This window comes from Mustela nivalis (assembly GCF_964662115.1).
Source record: "Mustela nivalis genome assembly, chromosome: 8".
Taxonomy (NCBI): Eukaryota; Metazoa; Chordata; class Mammalia; order Carnivora; family Mustelidae; genus Mustela; species Mustela nivalis.
The window spans coordinates 31,753,626-31,777,753 of record NC_139027.1 but is presented as its reverse complement, the minus strand read 5'-3'; the positions used below and the strand labels follow the sequence as shown (position 1 = coordinate 31,777,753).

Genomic DNA, 24,128 nt, shown 5'->3' with positions numbered 1-24,128 from the left:
CCTTCCAACTGGATTTGGAGCCATTTGCAGAGAGGTACCCTACTTTTAACCACTTCTATTTCCCTACTATCCATGGCATGGTCCCTGGTAGAAAAATACCCAGAAGTTCATAGGACAAATGCCCTCTACTGAATTAGAAATTTATTCATGTATCAGACAAATAGACACCATTAGGGAAAAGGCAACAGACTAAGAAAATTATAGGTAAGCATAACTTAATTGAAACATTTGGTCTTGCTAAACTAAAAAATTTACACTCAAGCACCATTTTTCAAATTTATATTTTCTTTTGTCAGTTATAGCTGAATTTTTTTGTATAATCCTACTTTAAGTAGGGCAGTTGTATGTCCATACAATGGAATGTTTGACAATAAAAAATGAAATATTGGGACACCTGGATGGCTCAGTGGGTTAAGCCTCTGCCTTCAGCTCAGGTCATGATCTCAGGGTCCTGGGATCAATCCCCACATCAGGCTCTCCATCCCACTGGGAGCCTGCTTCCTCCCCACCCCTCTCTGCCTCCCTCTCTGCCTACTTGTGAACTCTCTCTGCATCAGATAAATAAATAAAATCTTTTTTAAAAAAAAAAGTAAAATATTGATCCATGCTACAACATGGATGAATCTTGAAAACGTTAAGTGAAAGAAGTCAGTGGCAAAGGATTACCTATGATTCTGTTGGTGTGAAATATTCAGAATAGGCAAACCTATAGAATGGTCAGTTAGTGTTTGCCTAGAGCCAGGGGAAGCTAGGAGATAGGGGAGGGGAGTTAAGGGGTGATAGCTAAGGGGTTTGGAGTTTCCTTTTGGATAAAGATTCTGATGAGAGCACAGTTCTAGGAATATACTAAAAGCCACTGACTTGTACAGTTTAGATGGGTGGACTGTATAGCATGTGAATGTTTCTCAATACAACTTAATAAAAATAATGCCAGACTTCCATTTTTGGGATAATGGAGATCTACTTTTCCCTATTCCCCTTCTGCCAAGTATAACTGAAAAATTCCTGGACACTGTATTAAAAAAAAAAACATAAGGCTTTCATAGGTAGAGAGAACACTCAAGGGCGCCTTGGTAGCGCAGTCTGTTAAGCATCTGACTCTTCATTTCTACTCAGGTCATGATCTCATGACCCTGAGATGGACCTCTAAACTGGACATGAGCCTGCTTAAGATTCTCTTTCTACTTTTCTCTCAGCTCTTTCCCCTTCCCTACCACCCCCCCCCAAAAAAAGAGGGAAGACTTGAAAAACCTATAGATATTTCAAAATGCTGAAAAGTTGTTCAACTACTCCATAAAAAAGTGGGGGGGGGGAATTAAAATGGCAGATTTAAGCCCTACTATATAAAGAAGATATATATTAAATATAAGTGGTTTGAATACATCAATATTAATGACTGGCAGATTGGATTTTAAAAGGTGATCCAATTATAATGCTATGTACAAAAAGCTCCCTTTAAATACAAAATATAGGCAGGTATTAGGTAAAAAGATAAGGATATATAATATAATTTTTAATCAAAGGAAAGCAGGAATAGCTCTATTAATATTGGATAAGTAGACTTCAGGGCAAGGAAATATACCAGTAACAAAGTGATATAATGATAAGAGATAATCCACAAAGAGAGCAATACTACATATGTATACATCTAAATATACAAAGCAAACACTGATAGACTAAGAAAAAAATACACAAAATCCACAATCATACTCTGAGGCTTCAATATTTCTCTCTCAATACTGACAGAAGAACTCAGAAAATCAGCAAGGATATCAAAGGACTCTATATAATCAATCAACAAGACCTAATAAACACAGAACACTCCACCCAAAACCAGAATATACCTTCAAGCGCCCCCAGAACATACATCAAAACAGACCATACCCTGGGCCATAAAATAAACCTCAATAAATTTAAAATAACTGAAGTCAATAGTCACTAACCACAATGAAATCAAACTGACAAATCAATAACAGGAAAATCTCCAAACATTTGAAACGGAAATACTTCTAAATAATCTATGAATCAAAGAGGAAGTCTCCAAGGACATTTAAAGATTTTATTTGAGAGAGAGAGAGCAAGCTAGTATGAACAGGAGGAGGGGCAGAGGAAGAGGGCAATGGACAAGGAGATTCTCCACTGAGCATGGAGCCTAACACCAGGCTGGATCCCAGGACCCCAACATCATGACCTGAGCCAAAACCAAGAGTCAGTGGCTTAACGGACTGAGCCATCCAGGTGGCCCTCTAAGGAACTTTAAAATACACTGAACTGAGAGGTACCTGTTTAGCTCAGTTGGTTAAGCCACTGACTTCTGGTTTTGCCTCAGGTGGTGATCTCAAGATCCTGAGATTGAGCCCTGTGTGAGACTCCACACTCAGCATGGAATCTGCTTGAGATTCTCTCGCCTCTCCCTGTGCCCGTCACCCGACTTGTACCCACACATGCACACAGTCTAAAAATCCTTAAAGAAGGGGAGGGGGTGCCTGGGTGGCTCAGTTCGTTAAATCCTCTGCCTTCAGCTCAGGTCATGATCCCAGGGTTCTGGGATCAAGCCCCACATTGAGCTCTCTGCTCAGCAAGGAGCTTGCTTCCTCCTCTCTCTCTGCTTGCCTCTCTGCCTACTTGTGATTTCTGTCTGTCAAATAAATAAAATCTTTAAAAAAAAAAAAAAAAGGAAGATCTCAAATTAATCTAAACTCAAGTCTCACCAAAAGAACAAAGTAAAAAATAGCAGAATAAGTCAATGAAACTGAAAATAAAAAAACAATTGTGAAATCAATGAAACAAAAAGTGCGTTCTTTAAAAAAGACATAAAATTGTCAAGCCTTAAGACTGACAAAGAGGATACAAATTACCAATATCAGGAATGAAACAGGTAATATCACTACAAATACTGCAGACATCAAAAGGATAATGAGGGAATACTAGGATTATCTCTGCATGCATAAATTTAACAATTTGGGTGAAATGGACCAATTCCTCAAAAACAGAAACTACCACCCAGAAAACTTCAATACTCTATTACTATTAAAGAAATTGAGTTATAATTTGAGAACTTCCAAAAAAGAATTTACAAGGCCAAGACGACTTCACTGGCAATTTAATATTTAAATAAACAACCATTCTACATAATCTCTTCCAGAAAATGGGCAAGAACACTTCCCAATTTGTTTTTTGAAGCAAGTACTACTCTGATACCAAAACCAGGCAATATTTTAAAAAGAAAACCTACAGAGCAATATTCCCATCAACACGGATGCATGAAGTCCTTAAAATAATAGCAAATATAATTCTTTTTATACATTGCTGAATTCTGGGTCAATCATACCTCAGTTTTTTAAAAAAAGTTAATTATACACCATATGCAAGTGGAGTTTATTCTAGGACTATAACCCTGGTTCCATATTTGACAAGTAAAAATATCATCTGCTATATTAACAGGCTGAAAGGAAAGATCTGTGATACTATTAATGTGGAAAATGCATTCAACAAAATTCGACACCCATTCTTGATTTAAAAACAAAACCTCTCAATAAGGAGGGAACGTCCCAAACTTCATCAAGAGAATCTATAAAACCCCACAGCTAAAATCATACTTAATGATGAATGACTGAAGGAGCAAGGAGGCCTGCTCCCACCACTCTTATCCATGATTGTACTGGAAATTCTAGCCAGTGCCAGAAAAAAGTCACACAGATGGAAAAGAGAAATAAGTTGTCCACGGCTGTAAATGACATAATGGGCTATATAAAATCCCAAGACACCTACCTTCCCCCCCCCCAAAAAAAAAATATATATATACACACACACACACACACACACACACCTCCTAGCACTGAGTCTACAAAGTCACAGAGTACAAGATAAACATACAGAAATTGACTGTATTTTTATATACTAAGCAATGAATACTTGAACACTCATAGTTAAAAAATATACTACTACTTACTACCGTTCAACAGCAACAAAAAATAAGGTGTAAATCTAACAAAACCGGATAGGACTTGTAGGCTGAAAACTCCACCATGCTGATGACAGACCTCCAAGAAGATCTAAAAAGAATTATTAGAATAACCAAAATAAAAACAGTGACACCACCAAATGCTGTTGAGATTGTAGAGAACTGCATCACTCACACATTGCTGTGGGAACTGTAAGGATGCTAGTCACTCTAGAAAACAGGTGGACATGGAGCACCTGGGTGGCTCAGTCAGTTGAGCGTCTGCCTTTGGCTTAGGTTATGAACCCAAGGTTCTGGGATCGACCCCTGCATCAGGCTCCCTGCTCGGCAGGAAGCCTGTTTCTACCACTCCCCCTGCTTGTGTCCCCTCTCTCACTGTGTCTCTCTCTGTCAAATAAATAAATAAAATCTTTAAAAAAAAAAAAAAAGAAAACAGGTTGACAGTTTCTTTAAAATATGAAGTTACCATATAAACCAGCAATTGCCCTTCTGGACACCAGTCTTAGCACCATTATTCATAGCCCAAGTGGAAATGACCCAGATGTCCTTCAAGTAAATGGTTAAACCATGGTATATCTATACCATGGATTACTACTCAGCAATGAAAAAGAACTGATACATTAAATGACTTAAATTTCCAGAGCAACCTGATGAGTACAAAGAGATCATCCCAAACGCTTATGTGCTGTATAATTCTATTTAGGTGTCATTCTTGAACTTACAAAATCCTAGAAATGTTAAACCTGGCAGTGGCTGCAACAGGAGAGGGAAGTGGGTATGGCTATAAAAGGACAATATGAAAGATCCCTGTGGTGATGGATATGTTCTGTATCTTGACTATATCAATGCTGATATCTTGGCTGAGATATGGTACCATAGTTTTACAAGAAGTTAGCAACAGGGCAAACTGGGTAAAGAGGACTCGGGATCCCTCTGCTTTATTTCCCACAACTGCATGAAAAGCTACAATCTTGAGATCTACACTGTCAAAATGATTTTTAAAAAGACATAGAAGGCATGCTTTAGGAGATAACATGAATAAAATTTTGAGTAAACAAAAATATTTATTTCTCTAAGAAAAAAGGTCTTAAAAATCTTGCCCTGGACACTCACCTACTGCTTTCAACCTGATGGTTCTAGGGACTAGGAGGGGAAGCAGGGCGGACAAAGGGCAAAGAGGGTCATACACCAAAACACTGGAAATCAATCAATGGGGTTAAAGAAAATGCATTCCTTAAACCAGCTGCTGCTCTACAGCCAAACAGTGGGGGAGACTTGGAAGCTCAAGGACTTCATTTTTTGGTCTCTGTAAAAGGGCACCCACGGCAGAGCTCTAACGAGGATAGGAACAATGATGTCTGGAACAAGAATCAAATTCCTTAAGACACTTAGGTGAGGTATCAACGTCTCTGGTGGTCATGGTCGCAGTTTGAAAAAAAAAAAAAAGAAGGTAACTCACACTGGGAACTGTTAGCATGCCTCCAATTTGCAAATGGAAAAGTGAAGCAGAGTTGAGGTAGAAAAGTGAAAAGGAAACGTTTTAGTCTCAAATGGCACTTGCTTGATTTGTGGCCTGAGGTAAACCACCCCCATGACCCACAGACACTGGACCTTAAGACCTCCCTTCAGGTTGGATGCTGCCAGTAACAGAAGAATCCAATTACAATCATGTGGTGTCTCCTGCCATATCAAATTGTTTCATCAAATCATTTCATATAAATTTAGCAACAGTCCACAATTCACACACAGGCATCCTCTCCATTTGAGGAGCTGGCAGGGTCTATGTGTCATTTCAATGCCAATACTACCCTCTAGTGGCCAGAACAGGGGCTGGTCTGACAGAGCTGAGCTTTTTGGCTTGTTTTTCATGTCCTAGTGATGGCACTCTCCCCATCAAGAGCAACTGCACTGAAGAGTTGTTCCTTTTGACTGACAACCAACCCATTCTATAGTACCACGGATTAGCATGCTAGAACGGTAGTAGCTAGTAGGGCAGCTCTTCTACCTAAGCCCCTCAGTAATATCTAAATTCGCCTAAAAGTTAAGATTTCCTAGGATTCTATTTAAATATCAATAATCCTTGCAAATTTGGAATGGAATTTGATTTATGGAAACAATCTTTGCCCACAACTCTCAGAATACACCTATGGCAATAAGTACATAGGTTTTGGCTTATTCTCGATACTTAGTATCAGGCTTACCAGGCTTTGGAGGATACAGAAGTGAGCTTCTACCCAAGAGTCAAAATATTTCTAATTAAAAACTCTTCCTACCCACTCACATTTTATGTGTTATCCATGCATAAACTAGAAAACAGGCAAAATGTTTGCAATTGTTTAGCTCTTTATTGTAAGTGGTTTCTTCAAACTACTGAAGACTATTTTCCTCCTCACAATAATGCTGACCCAGGAAAATATTACATCTTATTTTATACATCTGAGGCCAAGAGAATTAAGATCCCACAGCTAGGAAATGGCACAGCTATGACTCTTAAGCCCCATTCTTTGCTGCCAATCCTGATCTTCCCCTCACAATGTCTCTATAGATAAGGTCTGCAGAAAACCTGTTTCTAAGTGGAAGATATCAAAAGCCTACTTTCAACAGGGCCAGCAGTTCAAAATCAAATCAAAACTTCATTGAGGGGAAAAAAATGGAAATAAGTTTAAGGTTCAGGCTAAAGTATTCTCAAGGGGCTATTGTTGCCTTTTTCTCTTCCCAGGTTAGCTATGGTCTGCTAAGCCTCAGAGGAGATTAGGACAGAAGAGGGCTGGGTAGATGGGAATCTCCCTATCTGTTGTGAATCCGCCAGTACTAACAGAAACAAATCCTCATCTGCCAACTTTCTGGGTAACTGCATTACTGCATTTGGAGGACACACACCATATTTTGCTTTACAATCAGTCAATGGGATTGCTTTTGTAGACTGGTATTCGGGCTATACTTTCAAGGTGTATCTATCACATCCTAAAACCTCATCTTCAAAAAGATATTTTAGAGGGTAAACCTGAAGGGCCCAGTCCCTTGAAATCATTCTTCTCTACCCTGGATAACCTGTCAATAATTCATGTTTATAATTTTCACTCAAAATGAAACCACACCAATTTGGGAGGGGGGGGCAGGGACCCTGTAAAGATAAAATTGGCTGCCTGTCCCCCAGCTACCATGGTCTCTCTCAGGAGGGTGGAAGCTTCAGTGACTTTCCAGTTTAAGAGGCAAAGTCACCCTCAAGCATATGGGGACAACCAAGACTACACTTTGCAAAGTTGTCTGGCAAATTATCTTGTCCCCTACTAGAAGAAAAACAAATCCCTACAGATATGTGCAGCTGCAAGCAATTACTCATCTCCATTATACACTCACTTAAAAGACTAATTCAAACCCTGCTGCCTACACCTGGGTGAGGCAAGTAAACAAGTTATAAGGGGAAAGGGCAACAATGAAAAAAAAACCTGTCTATAACAGCATGTATATGGTCATTCCCAGAACCCCAGCATTAACTAATCAAGGCATCAAATAACTGTTCTCATGATTGAGTGGTCTGGGTTACTTTCAGGATAAGCAACGTACCGCCTCTGTTGCTAAATATCGTTGATCCCTTATGGAATTACAAGCCCCAAGCTACCCTTTAGAAATGCCATAAAGTTAATTATCTGAAAGAGACCTTAGGGTCCAATAACCTCCTATTTCCCCCCAGGGACAGAAGACTATATGCTTAAAGGTTCCATGAAGCAACCAAAAACCTGCAGAGCATGAAGGAGAGATGTGCAAGTTCTACGTCCCCTGGGCCAGACCGATGTTGCAGGCCGTGTGCTGGAAATGTTTCATGGGGGTATTTTTCACCACAAATAGGACATTGCTAGTATCATTTCAAACTTCAGAGAAGGGAGGAAATCAGTCCATGATCACACGACTTGAAAGCCAAACAGAAATCAGCAATCCTCTTACTCGTAAGCCCAGGGCATTAAGCACTCTGCTAGGATAGCTCACGGGCTAAGCGTTTATCACGTGGAGTCTCAAAGTTGGCTTCATGTTGGAGTCAACTGAAGAGCTTTATTATTTAATGCTAATATCTGGATCCCAACCTCGGGGAATTTGATTTAATAGGTTCAAGTGTGTCCTGGGCTTGGGAATGTTCTTTTTCCTAAAACTTCACAGTTCATTCTCCTGTGTGACCTCATTTGCAAACCTCTGATGAAACAGAACCAGGAGGGCTAATGTATCCCTTTCCATGGTGGGTGCCAGAAATGGGAATTTAGCATAGGGGGTAAAAGAATCATTTCAGGGATCATTTGGATCTAGATTTCCATCTCAGCTTTGTCACGTGCTAGTTTTATTACCTGGGCAAAATTAACCCTCTCTACACCTTAGTTTTCTCACTTGTAAAGTGGAAATTCAGTGTTCACCATGATTAAGTTGAACGGGACTATATAAGAACTTAGCACAGTGCCTGACAGGTGGTCAATTACTCCAAAAATATCATTATCCTTATAATCTTTGAAATATATAGGAGTCTAGTGATTTCATTTAATCTAGATTATAAATCATACATAATATATCATTAATGTTGGTAACTACCCTGGGAATTACCCAGTATTTTGAGATATATTGACATCTCATTTAATGCTCCTCATGTCTCTGTGATATATTGTATTGTAAGTGAAAATGAAGTTCAGGGACAGGAACTATCTTTCCTAATGGCACCCATTCCTAAATGACAGAATGAGATTTTGAATGGATTCTCTAACAGCTCAGGATGGCTCAGATTCAATCAAATAACACTTCATACAAATGGAGACTGAGAATTTTTGCTGTGTTTTGAAAAAAATACAAGTTTTTCTTTAATACAGACTTCCTACTCTATAAACAGTTGGAGGAGTTATCTTTTGAACTACCTTTGGAGCCAGTTTTTAAGTACAGATTTAAAAATTAAAAAAAAAAACACTCTTGTGGTTTTTGTTCTTTGTCTTATATTTTAGAAAGTATTATCCAGTTTAATCATTCGGTCCATGGTGCTTACTTTTAAATTATATTCAAGCACGGACTTGATTTCAAGAAATGAACACTGGAGAGAATGAACATGTTCAAAAGATTCTTCAAGTAGTTTCAGAAAAGGGATTCCAAAATGAAACTATAATAGCTTATCAAAAATCAGAGGAGGTACAAGATCTGCTTTGCTTTTAGTTCATTTCCTTATTTTATTGAGGGAGCTTGCAAATGTGTAAATCACCAAGAAAGCACAAGTGAGACTTCAGGAAATGTCCAATAATTTGTATCCATTACAGAAAAAGATTTTTTTTTTTTAACCTTCAATTCCAGCCAATCCTAAGGCCCCCAAATCTTTTTTTTTTTTTTTTTTTTCCAGTTGGGAGTAATTCTTCCTCTGATACATACAAGTGAAATCATCTGACTTCATTTTTCTTTCATGTTACAGAATGACCTCTGTATCATAGAGGGTATCCTAGAATCCTGTCCTAGGATTAGAGAATTGTTACGGATTCTCAATTTCTTTATATTTTAATTGTTCCTGAAGTTATATAACTATACTCCTATCAATCCTATAGTCTTTATGAAATTGAGATTATTCTTTTAAAAATGCCTGAAAACTGGGGTAACTGGGTGGTTCAGATGGTTAAATGTCTGCCTTTGGATCCTGGGTCCTGGGATCAAGCCCCACATATGACTCCTGGCTCAGCAGGGAGCCTGCTTCTCTCCCTCCCTGCTTCTCCCCCTGCTTGTGCTCTCTCACTTCCTGTCAAATATGTAAAATCTTAAAAAAAAAAAAAAATGCTGAAAACTAATCTCGGAAACTTGATTTTAATATCTATAAAATATAACACAAGAAAACTTAAAACCCAATCTAGGCAGCAAATGTAAGTTAGATGCAAAGGCTATTAAAACTAGAAGGCATAAGAGCCCACCCACTGGCCTGCCCGCCCAAGAGTTAAACTGCAAATGAAGATGTTAAAGGACTTGTCTAGTTTCTCAACAGGAAGAAACAGAAAAAATTCATAAAACTTACTTTCTGAGTCTAAGAGAAGGATTTGCTCCAAACATCTACTGGATAGCTCCTACAGATGTAACTATTTTCAAAATGTGATTACAATGAGATATTACAAGGGTAAGGAAAAAAAACTGATGTTGAGTCCAAACAATGTTAGACTGTTCAAAGTCTAGCGATTCCAGGGGCTAGAAAATCAATAAGCATCGGAGGCTTATAAAGATTCAGATCATCTATTCATTTTATAAGTAAGAAATCCACAAAGGAGGACATAAAAAAAAAAAAAAAACCAGGAGAAGTAATAGTACACACTGATTTTGCACTGGATTGAGCACTCAGCCAGGCCACTGATGTGCATTCTCCTTATCCCAATAGCCTTAACAGGTAGCTTCTATTAATATTCCTGTTTTTTAAGATAAGGAAACTAAGCAAGAGTGTCAGTAGCTTACCAAGACCACATGGTTGTTGTAGTAGGCAGTCTTAAATTGGCCCCCAGCAATCACTGCCTTCAAGTATTCACATTTACATCGACGGATTTCTACCAAATGAATACAGCAAAAGTGATGGGAAGTCAGTTCCGAGACTGGGTGTACAAAAGACAGACTTCTGACTTACTGGCACTCTTCGAGTTCTAGCTTGCTCAAGGCAATGAAGCCAGATACCATGAAGTGAGCTGCCCCATGGAATGGAGAAGCTTCTGGCCAATAGCCAGCCGCAAGCTGAAGCCTTCCATTCAACAGCAACCAAGTGACTAAAGCCTACCAACCACCATGTGATTGAGTTTAGAAGCTAATCTACCCTCCCTACCTCCCTATCTTGAGATAACCACAGCCCAGCCCAACACCTTTCTACAGGTTGTGGGAGACTCTACAGATCCAGCTAAGTTTCACCAAGATGGCAGACCTACAGAAACCAGGATGATACTATGTTAAGCCACTAAGACTTGAGATAATTTGTTACACAACACTTGATAATATATCTAGTATATTAATATCTCAAGATTTAAGGGTATTGGATTCTAAGGTCTATTCTCTGATCTTACCCAACAATATCATAAGCACAGGCTATGCAGATCGTAGCTAACCTATAATATGATGACTATGTCCAAGTTTTTATCCTTTGGTTCATTTTAAAATTACTGAAAATTACTGCTAGGTGTCAGGAACTCCCCTTCATTTGAAGACAGGAAGACAAGGCAAGGTTTCTGATCTTATTCACCTTCTATGAGGGAAGAATACATGCAAACAAGCCAGCATTGTTAAAGTACCACTCAAATTCAAATTGTAGCTATTTACTTTAATGATTGAGTATACAATTCTGGCCTTTCCAGATTTTAAAGTAGATATTCACTGAGCATTTAATTCCTACCTTCGTTAGTCTTTTTATTTTTATTTTCTTTTAGCAGTACAGAAATGAACCTTATCTTACACACAATGTTACTTAGTATAAAAACCATTATTCACTTCTATCTCTTTGCTCAACCTAAGACAGTATTTTAAATACTGTTTCCTAAAATTAATAAAGTAAATATACAGCAGATGGGGTATTAGAAAAATCTATAGGGAAAGAACAATGGGAGATGTAGAAGTATAAATTGAAAGGAAATTTTTAGGAGGGAAAAAGGCAAGGATGACATTAAAATGGGCAGAAAAGAGCTAGTAGAGTATTGATTGCCTGCTGTAGCAAACCCATGTGCTGACATTTCCCCCCACTCTTTCTTTTTGGGGGCAATTGAGGAGAGTTCACACTAAAATGATAATCCATGGTTTATTTGAAAATGTATCTGACTTAATTAGCCGAGAATGACAGAGTGGATAATGATGGCACTGAGTGTTGACTTTGGGTTCCTAATGGTTTTCAGGAGAATTTGTCTCAGTTTAGTTGAGGAGACTGACAGGCTATGAAGTGAAAACAGTGACAGAATGAAAAATGATGTGTTTTTCCTCAAGCTATTTGATCAAGAGCTGGAGCAGTAGGTATAGATTTTTCACGAATTTACATTTTAATACCCATAAATTTCTTTCTGCTTCAGATAGATTAGTCTTTTTCATCTTTTCAAAAATATTAGCTTTGGCTACACTTCTTGGTTTTACTTATTTTTCTGAACGGTCCCAAGTGCTGTATGTTCCACCCTACAAATGATGCTTATGGGAATTAAAGCAATTTTTTTTTTAATTCTCTGAAGTAGAAAAAACTTCATACTGAATTAGTCATGTCCTAATCATTCCTGCCAGACCATGTGTCCAGCAAGTAAGTATCTTCAGGGGAATTATCCACCAAGAACACAAAGACTCCATTTGAGTTTCTAAACTGAGTGGCTTAACCAACAGACTATTCTCACAGTTCTAGAGAATGGAAGGTCGAGTTCCCAGCATGGTCCAGATCTGTTAAGAATCCTCTTCCTAGGTTACAGTGGCTGCCTGCTTGCTGTGTTCTCACATGGCAAGGGGGCAAGAAGGGGAGCCAGCAGCAGGGAGATCATTCTAGCCTTTTCCTCTTTTATTTTTTTTAAGATTTTATTTAACAGAGAGCGATCACAAGTAGGCAGAGAAGCAAGCAGAGAGAGAGAGAGAGAGGAGGAAGCAGAGAGCCCGATGTAGGACTCAATCCCAGGACCCTGAGATCATGAACTGAGCTGAAGGCAGAGGCTTAACCCACTGAGCCACCCAGGTGCCCCTTTTTCCTCTATTCTTATAAGGACACTAATCTTACCAAGGGAGGTAGTCTACCTTCATGACCTCATCTAAACCTAATTACCTCCCAAAGGCCCCACACCTCCAAGGATGATCACATTGAAGGATTAAGCCTTCAACATGAATTTGGAGGGGACAGCAATACTCGATCCTGACATTCCTTCTAGTGCTAATGGAAAGGCTAATGAGCCCAAGTAGAGAGAGAAGATGTTGTGCTCAGCCTGTGGTGCCACAGTCCTAAGTAGCTAACTAAGGCAATCAGGTCAAACTGGATTATGTATGAAGCACAACTGATAGAATAACCTATACATGAGGGAAACCAATGGAACAGAAATTTCAAACAAGTATAACAAGTACACAGAACAGACAGAAGATAAAATAAGCACGATGAATGCTGGTGACAAGATAAAGCTGGGACAGGATAAAGGATCGTAATTCTGAAAAACTAGATAAGGAAGATACTGCATTGAAATGAAAACAACTGAAGGAATTAACAGCAGAGTGGACAAAGTTAAGTAGCAAATTAGTGAGCTGAAAGACTGGGTTGAGGAAGTTGTCCAGAAAACACAAAGAATGAGATCGCTATTTAAAAAAAAAAAAAAAAAGGACACATTAAAAAATATAAATATATAAAGAAGTAGAACTGTCCAAAGAGAAAGGGGAGAAATTATTAGAAGAAATGACAGAGGAGACCTTTCCGGAACCACAAAAAGACCTGAGATCACAGAAAGAATATAGACTGTAAGAGGGCTTGAAAAAAGTCATTCTTGAGACTTCTGAAGGGGAAGAGGGAAGCAAATCCTCAAAAACCTGAAACTGATGTCCAATTTCCTAGCTGCATTGGAAAAAAACACAAATATGATGTGTGAGTATCTTCAAATTCCTGGAGAAATCATTAACCCCAGAATATATCCTACCATGCTAACATTTAAAAGAAAACCTTTTTCAGATTTATGAGAGGTCAGAAAATATACCAACATTGAAGCTGTTTGAAAGATATTCTGCAGGAAGAGGAGAAATGAATACAACAGGAAGAGATATGAGAAGTAAGCAGAGATTTATAAATGTAGTGGTTTAAAGGAAGAACAGGAGGAGGAGGACGGAAGACAAGATGGGAGACGGAGGGACACCTGGGTGGCTCAGTTGGTTAAGCAGCTGCCTTCGGCTCAGGTCATGATCCCAGCGTCCTGGGATCGAGTCCCACATCGGGCTCCTTGCTCCGCAGGGAGCCTGCTTCTCTGTCTGACTCTGCCTTCCACTCTGTCTGCCTGTGCTCGCTCTCACTCGCTCTCTCTGACAAATAAATAAAATCTTTAAAAAAAAAAAAAAAAAGATGGGAGACGGAGTTGAGGGGGACAGTAAAGGACAACAGAAAGACAAGGAAATACGCCCTTACTTTGGAAGAGAGGAACAAAACCTTAAGATACTAAGAAAAGAATTCAGAAATGATGTAAGGCAGGAAGAGACAGCAGGAAGGTCAGAGGATGCTCCTGTCCTCTCCTTATTTGAGATAGAAGGAGTCTGGAGGCAGAAGGAGAGACGTACTTTATAAATGGATAGGGGAAAAACAGGTACAAATATGGCTTTCAACTTAGGAGTAACTAGCAGGATAGAAACTACAGCTCAACTTTCAAGTCTATCCAAAACAAAATAAAACAAAACAAAAGTTGAGAAAAGAAAAAGCATGGCAAATAAGAAACATCATTCTCAAAAATTTTTTCTGTAAGTGTAGTGAACTACACTTTCTAATGTTGACTCATTCCTTGAGATAAACTATACTTACTCATAATGCATTTAAAAAATGCTATCAAATTTGTCTATGCACTATATTAAGATTTTTACATCTATGATCATGAATGCCCCTATAATTTTTGAGGTTTGTGTGGGATTTATAACAAGGTTAATCGACCCCTGTATAATGATTCAAGCAGCTTTTTTAAAAAATCCAAGTTTAAGAAAAACAAAAGTTAAGAAAAACTTGGATACCTTTACTATTTGTGCTGTGAAGAACGTTTAAACACTTTGGGTCTAGCACATTTTACACAAGGGTGGATTCTTGCCATTTTAAGGTCTTTAGTGGTTAACAAATCATCAAGGATCTTTTCAATCTGGCCCATCTAGATCTCCAGATACATCATCCTCAACACGTGGAACTTACCTCCACCCCCCCATCCCCCACCCCCCCCACTCACTCACTTGTCTTTGGCATAGGTTAGGTTTTCTTCCTGGAATCACCACTCATCACCTACTTATTGGCAAGGATAAACTTGGAATTTCGCGTCTCAGTCTGTCTGGTCTGTGCATTTAATTCTTCTCCTAACCCTTAATCCATCCTCTAAAGGGCCTACATAGGTCCTCCCTACTGGACTGGGTCAACTCCCACAAAAACCACTTTTTCCATTATACACATCTCCCAGTTCCATGCTGGACACGTTCTCACAGTACCCTTAGGTCAGGACCCAAAAGCATGGAACACGTGGTTCCTGCCGCAGCCCCCACCCCCATCTCCTCTGTTCTGCTAAGCCACTGACCTTGATGCTGGAGCACTTCTCAGGCCTTGGCAACCTGAGGATGCTCAGAAGGGAATTTCTGAAGATTAATGTATGAGAAAGAGGTGGCATTTTTGAATTTGCAGGCACCATCTTTTACAGAACCATATCGACTTAGTAGGATATACCGTTCAGGCTGAGAGAAACCTCGGGGCATTCTTGGGTCAACTGTCCTTCCCTGGCTCAACCTCTTCACAGAAGCCCAACCACCATACCTCAAAACCTGTTTACCACCTACAAAATCCTGAGCAAACTGTTCTGACACCTTTCCATTCCTGTATGTCGCTAGACAGGAAGTGGGGGAGAGGCAACTGGGGAGAGGCCGCTGGGCTGAAGGTAGACCTGAAATCAGAAATGAGGCTGAGGCCCAGCTGCAAAATTTGGTACATTGGGATAGTGACCTTAGTACTGCCTTTCCTTCTCCCTTGCTAAGTATTCCCACCTAGCTCACAGATCCCGACCAAAGAAGGGATAAAATGAGATTTCTCATTTGGAGGGGTTTTATAAACTGAAGAATTAGAAGGGAAGTGAGCAAAGACTCGCTGGCTGGCCTTAAGAAGGGCTGCAGTATTTTGTGGCTGGCTTGTACCATTTTATGTACTAAGTAGAATTTTCTAAATGACCGTCTCTTAGCCCAAAAACATTCATATCATTTCTCCTAACTAAAAATTTTGCTGACTTCTTAGAGGAAGTCTCAGACTTTTCCATCTGCAGATACATGTAACAGGGTCAAAAAAATTTAACTCACAACTCAGATGTGCAAGGTGGGTAAATCATTAGTCTGATTAATTTTTCTTTTGAATCTTTAACTTCTCAATCCACTTTAGATATCATCTGATTCAATAATTAAACGGTCCTTTAAAATAGTATTCCACATCTCTAAGAAAGGCTGCTCAGAATTCTAGGTTCCCTCTACCTGCCCTGGCATGCAGGTGTACAGGGGAGTCAGGTGTGTGAGTCCTTGGGGACACTGGGCCTCTGGAATGGTAGCCCTAGTCTGCCTGGCTGCCCCAAGGCTCTGCAGGCCTTCCCTGAAGATGGTTGAATTCAGCATCCTCTTCTGATGCAGATGTGCTCCTGTGCTGACTCTAGCCATAGTTTGCCTTCAACAGGCCTCAGGCCCCTGAGTTACATCATCCCGTCAAGGACCACACTGCCCCATGGCTCTATCAGCCCTCTGAACAGGCCCTCAGGCTCTCAGTTCTGTGACTTCCTGACAGAAATTGGGGCGACTCAGGGAAGTTCAGCTGCTGCCTCTCCCAGGCTGAGCCCTCAGTACACTTTCCTGCGGTGGGGCTCCAGAGAAACAAACGGTTCGCCCCCTTCTCTGTCCCGCACTGGACATCTTCCCAACACACCGATTTCTCAAGTCTAAACCTAAAGGACAAATGGGCAACATAGGTTCCGCCATCTCCCTTCCTCATCTCCATTCTCTGCACACAGCAAACAGAGGCAGTGTTTTCTTTGTTCGCCTACACCCTCCTCTCTCCCTCAGAGGGGCAGGGCTGGTATTCCCAGGCAAGGCATCTTCCTCACACCTGGGAGGATGTGGCTTATTTGTTGATCCATCAGCCTTATTTATTGATATTCTTAAGGGAACTGGAACATCCTTCCTCAAGACCGTTACCATGGCTTACAAACCTATTATCTTGCGGACTAATCAGATTTGGGTAATCAAAATCAGAGAGGATCCTTGCTCTTTCCCTTAGCATGTCCTTTTGCAATGTATTCTGTTCCCCAGAACTTCCCTCTCCCAATGCGCCCGCCCCAGACAGCTGCAGCGGGAAGTGTAGCAAGAGTGCTTGTTATCAGAAAGGGGAAGAAGGAAAGCAAAGTAGTAAGTTTGAAGGTATTACCCCTGCAACAGACAGGTAAAAACACTGTGGTGAGATACAACACTTTCTTGGAAGGATGAGGAACAGAGTGCAGACACAGACTTCCTTTGGAAGCTTGAGCTCCTCAGGCTTCTTTAGATTTTAGTACAAAGGACACCCTGGTGTTCAGGGAACCTCAAAGACATAGCCTAGAGAGGTTCCAAGTCTGAGTGGTCAATCCCAATAATTCATGGTCAAGATCCCAGCTACTAATGATGGTGACAATGAGCAAGCATCTAACTAGAGCTAACCAGAACCTCCATGTTTGTAGATGGCGGAGAGCTCCAACCCAGGTGTTCACAGGCAGCAGGCTGACAGCATGTGTCTGAAGCAGTTGGTTATAATAGGATATCAGAGTGGACAGGGCTTCTAAGGAACTAGAGAAATTTTTTAAAGTTTCAAACACCATTTCTAGCCCCCACTCCAAACTGAGCATTTATTAAGGATAGAGATGGCCCATAACAGAGTTTCCCATCTTTGGGATTATACAAGATTAAAATGATCCTAAATGATTAGAGTTCTCCAAGTGAATAGGAGGTTGGCAGCATTGAGAAGGTTAAAAAAAAAGCATCTCAGAAATACACTAAGTATAGTAACTTGCCACCTTTCACTTCGTGTTAAATAAGAATGAATCTTCAGAGTAAACCTTTTTTTTGTCTATTTATGGCGGGAGTAGTAAGATATAGTGGGGAACTGGTTTCTATCATGATGGATCCTAAAGTATATTTAAGTCAGGGGTCACAAATCCATGGCCCCAGGGTTCTTGCAGGCAGGACCACTGTGTGGGGCAAGAGGGGGGCCACAGTGTGTGTGGGCTGTGAAAACTGGAAGAAGCAAGTCTTCCCATAAATACCAAAACCTACATCTTATCTAACTCTGGGTGATGAGACAGCTCCTGTATCCCTTTCACCAGCAGGGCACTGCACCACTTATAACCTCCAGTGTATACAAACAACTCATGGATCTTCTGAAGGAATGGGACTGGTTTCTGCTTCATAAAACAAGTGAAGTTTATGGTGTGTGAATTAGATTTCTCTTCCGTGTGTCCAAGTGCACATGTGCCTATGGCCAGAGACAAAGAACAAGTCTATCTCCTTTGAAGGGTGAAAACAAGTGAGACAGCCAATTAAGATACAAATCCTATGGGTTTCAAACCTTGCTCCATAAAACATGAGCTTAAGACACTCATCCCTTTCATATCTTCTCATCCTTGAGGATAACCTGAGGAGGAGAAAACCATGGATTGATGGGTGGGAGGAGGAGGTGGACGGAAGAGAAAGAGAAAGAGAAAGTGTTTATCCTACATGTGCTGAAGTCCTTCCCTCACTTTAGGACATTGGGTCTTTTTATAATAATCCAAACCAGTCAGATTTGCCTGCAGACATGTTTCCTTCTGCTTGTCTGGTGTTTTTAAATCTTTGAATTATTTTCCACCTTTTAAAAACTGGGAGATTTCAAAAAGCCCAGCAGCACTAGAGCCAACACTCCGCCTGTGCTGAACAGAGGACGCCTCCCCAGACGGGAACTGTACTCTCCAGTTCATCACAGCCCCCACCACAGAGCTTGCCTTTTATCACCATCTTCGGCTACTGTTGGGTTTTATTTTTAAATAGCTGATTACTTGGATTCCCTGCCTGACACCATAGGCTTCGGAGCCTATAATCCCTCTTCTAGAAGTTCCCTTCCCACCCTCTTCCTTGCTGCGCCCTCACCAGGCTGGGTTCAGAATTGCCACCCATGCTCAACACCATGTCTGTGTACCCATGGAAATGCCAGAGAGAAAACACAGAGCATGCATAGTCAGATGGGTTTTATCAACTAGGGAGTAATAATGGTTTCAGAGGGACAGTCAGGACTCCACTGTACTTCCTGCCCTAGGTCAGACTAGGCTCTTGACTTCAGCCCCGAACAGCAGGTGGCAAAGTTTCCAGAGAGATTCTCACAGAAAAGCCTAAAGGGACTTGTTCCAAGTGTTGTCATAGATAAATTTCCTCTTTCTGGGAAGAGAGTAACAGATCTTAGTGATACTTGCTTAGTAGTCATAGTTTCTCTATTTTCTAAGAGAAAATAAACATCATCAAACCTGAGGAGTGTTATTAGGAGGGTGTGGACAAGCTATGCTTGAGATAAAAATGGACTTTTTTTTTCCTTACTAAGTGTGTTTCGTTTTCTGCCTCCACGTATGGAGTGATAGAACTTACCAAATATCTTGTAATTAGATCTCAAGAGCCTATACTTCCAGCCTCACTGATTGTAGGGATTCATTCTGCTGTTCATGGCAAGCATCTGCCCACCCTGGAAGCTTAGCCTATGACTCAGGTGTGACACTGCATGGACCCTCTGAAGATCTCATAGGCTGATGGCTTCTCTTCTTCCAAGCATAAGCCAATCCTAAGAGGATAAAAGAAGTCATTTGTGAAAAGTGGGTGCTAGCTGTTCAGTGAAAGCAAGCAGAGTTAGAAGTAGCAGGCAGGGAAGAGAGAATTTTGACCAAATGTCATTTGCCTGTATGTACCATAGGAATAGGTTTTAAATATCTCCTAGCATATTTGTCCTTGGTAACTGTTTCCTTGCAGACCGTCAACTTTTGCCCTGGAGAAGAGGAAGGCAGGTATCATCTGGGGCAGAAGAAAATGTAGAAGCAGTTCCTGTTAATCAAGGAAGGGAAACATGAAGTTCTTGGTGTGAGTGAAGTAGCTGTGAGAGAGAAAGATAGCCTGTGAGTAGTCAGATATATTTTAACTGGCACAGAAGGGAATACATTAAGAAATCCAAATGGCTATGGGTCAAGACAGGTTCTAGAATCAACTATCAGTAATGGAACATTTTCCATTTCATTTTTAAACTTTTTTTTCCAACTGGTTATAAATAGAAAACAGGAAGGGTATGATTTAGCAATTCCTTCATAAACCCCAATAAATAGCAGTAGGAGATTACGTGCAGAATATTAGCAAATCTCCTTAAGTGCAGCCTGATTAAATTGTAACATCTTAAACAATGATAGGGATAAAAGTGGGCCTCTGAATCTAGCTAAGGATCATTGTCTGCCTTCCATGAAAAATAGAAATGAAACTATACTGTTATACAGCAGGTCAAACGGAAAGGACTTAAGAAATGAGCAGTGGAAGAAAACTCTTGGCTGCAGAACTAAAACTTTGCCATTAAACCAAAATCAGGTTCCTCCCAAAGACCAAGTCTAAGAGAGTGGAAGACGTCATTTGTGAAAGAAAACAGGTATATATAACCATCTAAAAATTATATAGAAGAATTAAAAGTTACAAGGCAAGCCATGGACATTTACAATGTTAACATCAGAAATGTAATGTTTCACCTTGAACTCCTATCAAAAAATGGCAGAACAAATGCTGATGTTCTAAAACAATTATTTCCTGGGACAGAAACCCTGAATAAAGGACAAAATACGAGAGTCAAAGTAAAGGACATTGTTAAGATCAAAATTAGAAAGTAAAAGAACATGAAGACACATCATCCTACACATCCTGTCCCTTCCTCTCCTACAGTAAGGTACATAGACAAGGCCCTGACTATCTCTCACTAGTGAAGCACATAATCAATGAATTACCTATGACTTCCTTCATCAAACCTCAACATCTTGGCCAAAGGGGATTTTTCCCCCCTCCTCCAACTCCTTAAGGCCGATAGCCAGATCCTGCTGAATTGGAGAAATGGACAAGGCAGTGGGTTCCCAAAGCCCTTCACCTCATGACTTCAAACTATTTCCTTTTTTCAGTCAGCTCCTCAAACTAGTTTCTCTACATCTTCCCCTCCCTGCAAATTTGCTTTTCTAGGATTATTTGATATTTTCACTCTCACCTCAAAGACTTCTCACAGAGCATACGTGTGGCATTTCTTCCTCATCCTGGCTCCTATTCTAGTCAGCCACCTCCACCTCACCCCCCACCAATTCACGGGTTTTTCACTAATTTTCCCAAAAGCTTTCACTATCCACATTTTCTAACCCTGAATTATTAGAAATGGACACTCTTCTAGGACTCACTCTGCTTAAACATACCAGTTTTAGGAGTTTCTATTTATTCACAGAATTTTTATATCCTATGCAAGCAAAAGGGTAAATGCAGTTTATGGAAGTAGTGAGGATTTCTAGATCATTCTATCTTCGGCCTCTGGAGAGTAAGAAAAGATTTGCCTCTGCTACATATCTCCCAGAATGGCAATAATAATGCTTTTAACAATGAAGTTGAAATTCCCCCACAAGTCTGCTTCCATTCTTCAAAAGAAGAAAAAAAGAAGAAGAAGATGAAGAAGAAGAAAGGTCACCTCCAGCCTACTAGGATAATTACCATCAAAAAAAAAAAAAAGTGTTCATAATATGGAGAAAAAGGAACCCTTGCATACACTTAATGGGAATGTAAAATGGTACACGCACTATGGAAAACAGTATGAAAAGTCCTAAAGAAATTAAGAAATAGAACTACTATATGATCCAGCAATCCCCCTTCTGAGTATGTATCCCAAAGAAAAGCAAAGTCTCAAAAAGATCCTTGCACACCCTTGTTCATAGCAATATTCACAAAAGCCAAGAGGTGGAAGCAACCTAAAAGTCCAACAGATGAATGAATTATACACAGAACAGAATATTAGTCAGCCTTAAAAAGGAAGGAATCCTGTCACATGGATGAACCTTCAGAACAGTATGCTAAGTGAAGCCAATCACAAGAAGACTGCATGATTCCACTTAGGAGATATCAAAAGTAGTCAAATTCATAGAAACGGTAGAATGGTGGTTGTCAGGGGCTGGAGGAAGGGAGAAAAGAGTTGTTTAGTGAGTACAGAATTTCAGTTTGGCAAGACTAAAAAGTTCTGGAGATCAGTTTCATAAGAACATGAATATACTTAACCCTACTGAACTGTACACTTTAAAATGGTTAAGATAGTAAATTTATGTGTTTTACAACACAATAAAAAGTGCATTTAGCCTCATGCCTAAATGCTACTTGCTGGGTTCAGATGTTCTCAACCTGCTGATTCATACCACATTGTACACCTGAAACTAATGTTATACTGTATGTTAACTGGAATATAAATTAAAAAAATTTTTAAAACCCTGCTGATTTAGTCCATTCAATAAAATCTTATTGAATTGGTGTAAACTCAATAGCTCAAGTTAGTTTTTGCACTGAATTCAACTAAAACTTCCGTAGACAAGTCCTCAAGCATGTGAAGGTGTCTGTATGGCTAATCCAGTATGTGAAAATAATAATAGCATTCCTGTTTAGAACCTCTGCCAAATATTGTGCTAGAAAGTATAGTGGGGGCGGAGGGGACCAGTTTCCCCTTCCCCAAGAATTAGGAACTGGAGCTTTCTTCTTGTGGTGTTTGGGAGTCTGAACTGGCAGTAGAAATGGGGACTATAAGCTTTAATGACTGAAATAAGGCAGATGGTTTGAGGTCACAGTTCAGAAAAGAGAATCCAAACAGAATGTCCATTTGATGAGGAAGGGCAGATCAAGAGAAGTGGTTGGAGTCCAAGGAAGAGAGTGGAGGACAAGGCAGGAAATCTCTCAACTTCCTTACAGGGTCAAATGGCCATCTCTTCTATTCTCCTCAGACCTCAAGCTTTTCGTCAGAGTCTTTAGTGTCAATTACCATAGGATAAATGTAAGTATTTGACCTGAACCCAGTAGTCTAATTAGGTCTTACAGGGGGAAAGCAGGGAAGCCACCTTCTTAATCATATCACAAACAAGGAAACCTGAGAGTTGTGGAGGGTCAGCCATCAAGATTGGAAACTCTAATTTAAACATGTGTATTCTGCCCAACCCACGGGCCCCAAATTAAGCATGGGAATGGAGTACTCCTATGTATTTGAGAACTATTTAAATTTCTATCTGGGAGACTGGAATCCAGAGAAGGCTAAAGTAGGATACTAAGCAGCAATTGTTGATTTGCTATTTCATCAGGGTTTCTCCTAGCCATTTAACAACCCCCCTAGAAGAAGGACAGCAGAACAAAGAATTTCCCAGATTTGTGGAGACAAATCCAAACAGGATCGATCTTAGAAGATTGGGGTTTTATTTATTTTTTTTTTCATTATCTTCCCATCTCTCATAAAATTTCTAACACTGTTAAAGACTTATGGATTAAGCTATTTTCATACTGTTTAGGATTTCCTGAATTAGGGCAACTAATTTTTCAAACACTGCAGTAAATAAGGAGGCTGTCCCATGTAACCTTAATAAGCCTCAGCATCTTTTTCCACTAAGAAGCCATCCAAAGCAGCACTTATCTAGGTGTAAAAAAAAAAAAAAAATTATCAAAAATAATTTGCCTAAATTTGAATCCTAATTGTACTACTTTCTTGCTAGACAGTCCTAAAAAGATTTAAGTTTTCAGTACCTTCATCTTCTCTTTAATGAAAAGGGAACCATACTATTTGCCTCATGGGATTATTGTGAGGGTTAAATGAGTTGATCTATGTAAATGCCTAGAGCAGTGTTTAATCCAGAAGATGACTATACATATTAACCCTTATCGCCTAATATTTGCCATGTTGGTTTGGTCTGAATTTTTTTATTCAAACACATGAGCAAACTTCCATAAAGTGATGTTCACTCATCTAAAATAGGAAAAACCATGTGCCTCCTTCAAAGTTCAGTGAGGTTTAAAGGAGATAACTTCACCTAGTGCCTGGTCCATGCTAACTTCTCAGTTTTTGTTTTAGCTTTCATACATTCAATTACCAGCTTTTGAAGGCATTCTACTTAAGGCATCGGGCAAAGAGACAGTCTCTTCTCAGAAGGCTTGGTCCCTCTTACTGAATTAAGAAATTTATCATTATCATGTGAAGGAAGTGCTAGAAGAAGAAGAAGGAAGGAGACTCAGGACAAGGCTCATGGAGGAATAGCATCTGAACCAAACTCTGAAGAATGGGCAACACCCTGAGGGATAGAAATAGGGGACTGGTTATAGCCATATCTTACAGGTGAAGAAATAGAGTCTAGAGAGCTAAAGTCACTTGTCCTGGAACCCTGAGGGTGGGACTCAAGCAGGCCACTTGGAGCACAGCCCA

At 39.9% G+C, this 24,128-nt stretch overlaps 1 long non-coding RNA gene across 1 annotated transcript in view; it reads right to left on the bottom strand.

The window, feature by feature from the left end:
* LOC309870814 overlaps positions 1-24,128 on the bottom strand; it is a 72,092-nt gene that overhangs the window by 27,155 nt on the left and 20,809 nt on the right. The window contains exon 2 of the long non-coding RNA XR_014314831.1: positions 19,280-19,469. This is a non-coding gene — a long non-coding RNA (uncharacterized lncRNA). The remainder of the gene's footprint in view (positions 1-19,279; positions 19,470-24,128) is intronic.